The sequence below is a fragment of the Chelon labrosus genome (genome assembly GCF_963514085.1).
Source record: "Chelon labrosus genome assembly, chromosome: 22".
Classification (NCBI taxonomy): domain Eukaryota; kingdom Metazoa; phylum Chordata; class Actinopteri; order Mugiliformes; family Mugilidae; genus Chelon; species Chelon labrosus.
Genome location: NC_140355.1, coordinates 12,395,633 through 12,398,398, shown reverse-complemented (window position 1 = coordinate 12,398,398; position 2,766 = coordinate 12,395,633).

The following is a 2,766-nucleotide window of genomic DNA, read 5'->3' as shown; positions in this document are numbered from 1 at the left end:
TAGATATGGTCAACACAACACTGTTGGAGGGAAGCATTATACACAAATCAGGCATAATATTATGACCTTCCTAATATTGTGTAGGTCTACCTTGTGCCTCCAAAACAGTCGTGACTCATCAGAGAATGGACATGGACCTTCTGAGGGTGTCCTGTGGTGTCTGGCAACAGAATGTTGTTAGTGGGGGCCTTTAGGTCCTATGGGTTGAGGGGAGGGACCTCTGTGGATCATCCCACAGATACTTGATCAGTTTGGGATCTAGTGAATTTGGAGGCCAGGTCAACACTGGCTGTTTTTCAGGTGCTGTTTTTCATGTTTTGTTTTTTTATTGTTCCTATTCCATCTTTGTGTGTGTGCCTGTGTCAGGCTACATTCTGCTGGGGATGGCTGCTGCCATCAAGGAGTGTCCTTGCTATGTGGTGGGGTTGTCTGGTCTGGTCTAGGTGGGTGGTACATGTCTAAAAGTTTCCCAGCAGCATAGATGTGAGACTGGCAGGGATCTTCAGAGAGACAAGACAAAGCACATGCACCAATTTTTTTAAAGTGTTTTAGAGGAGTATTCTCTCATCAGACATACTCACGGTGGATCATTTATGACATTTTGTCATAATAAGAAAAGCCCATCTGTTACTAACAACCTTAACAATGTCTTCATTCTAGTGAAGTTTCACAGTAGGCCATGAGAGCGCTGCTGCCTTCAAATGGAACTTGTGAACTTGTGGTAATGACATGGGAAGACGTGTACACAAAATTCTCGTCATTCAAGTGGTAAAATCTACTGTAAATTGCCGGGTTACCAGGTAACTGTTGTGATTTAAAGCCACAGAGGTTTAGCAAGCTAACTGCCAGGTAGCAGGTAGGTTATGGCTACCTCTGCAATCCCTGTTACTCCTGTCTACATTTGCACTTTATTCACTTTACTCATACAGTCATGTTTACATCCTCCTTTGTTACTTAAAAGTATCTTGTTCTCGCACATCATGCTGCTCACATGTGCCTTAAAGATCCCCCTTGGGAACAAATAAAGTTTTCTGAATCTGAATGTAAAAACATGTTAAACACGACCTCACTTGAAGCCAGCATTCATCCTTCAGTTCAGTCACTTATTTCCAACATTGTCACGTGTCAAAGTGTTTTAATACGCTCACAGACCTAGACTATGTGCTTATGCACACTCACACGCACCCCTACAAACGCACAGGTACGTTAACCTCTCTTCTATAATGTAGTCAAATCATGCTGCGATGCCATTACACTTACAGCATGTTCATTTTGGCAGCCAGGGGGAACTATTATTAGATTAAGGCTGGGTGAGTAGTCAAGCATAGACTGTGGTTACTATCTGAATGTGCCACATACCTCATGTCCTTAAGGGTAACAAGACAGAAGGCCATTATATTGATAAATGCTCTAGTTTAAAGTGCATCCAGGTCAGGTCGAAGCAAAGCAGGTTTAAAGCACAGAAACAGTCAAATTCTCTTTAAAAACATTTCATTTGAGATGCTTATTTACACTGCTGTAAATAATTAGCCTATGTTAATTGGGGCTCCAATCCATTTCAGAGTAAACAATGAAAATGAACAGGAACTGCAAAATAAATGATGCTTGGCTAAACCAGGAGGCCTAATTTGCACAGAGCGACCATTTATCATAGTATCTGCACCTGTATATTTTTAAATCCTAAAGCAGTTCAGACTGTCTGCAGTTAAAATGGCAGACCAAATAACTGTGACACGCTCTTATCTTGAGTTATTTCCAACCCGAGAGACGGGATTCATAGTAAAATTAGTATGCTGTTTGCTGCCGGGACACATTACTGTAGTTATTTGAATTGGAAATGTTTTCATGTTTGAATAGCATGTTTGGTTTGTGATGCCGTGGCCGTTCTGAGTTAAAGATGTTTTTTTGTTTGTTTTTTTTTTTGCTGCAGATGGCTGATATTTTTAGGAGCCACTGTAGGAAACACAGTAGTTCCCATGTGCTTGTTTTCTTAGCTGTGAGGGGTTGATTCAAAGCTCATCAAGCAATTAATGAAGATGTAGTTTTTGTGCTTTGTTTGTGTTAGATGCCACATTTTAAGGTGTGCTTTGTATCATGTCTCCAAATCAGCATCTAAGAATGAAATAAAAGGTATTTTCTGATGAACAGTTTTGAAAGAATTTGTACTTTATACATCTTCTTGACTAGATTTTAGTGGGATAAGTTGTAATTGTTACTCCATTGCATTAATATAAGGGCTTTTCATATGAAATAGTGTTTTGATTTTACAGATTTTAATGGAAATGTCAATTCTTTAAAGTTGTTTAACTATCACATTGACCAGCTACGGTGCCTGCTTCATAAGGCATCAAAAATTATACAATGTGTTTATGATATGACACTATAATGGGTTTATTGTGCACAAAAAGTTTATATTTGTATGATAATACCTTACTTAATTTAACTCTCATCCATTTAGAGTTGATAAAGCACCACTGAATGAGCTGTGGAAGAAAAAACAAAAAAAAACAACAACAAACATCTGGTCTGTCTTTCCTGATCGATCAGATGCGCATGGGTCAATGCTGACCAAAAACTTCCCATTTGTTTTGGGCTCATTAAGCCAGCAGACGCTCTTCCCCTTTAAATTCTTCCACTAAATAGGAACGTGCTTCCTTTGACGGGGCTGGCATCACGGCAGCGGCCGCCTTCCCTTTCACACGATTGGCCGAGCCGTGGGAATAGCAGCCTTGATTGATTGGCCCGGAGCCGGTTTCAACAGCGCAG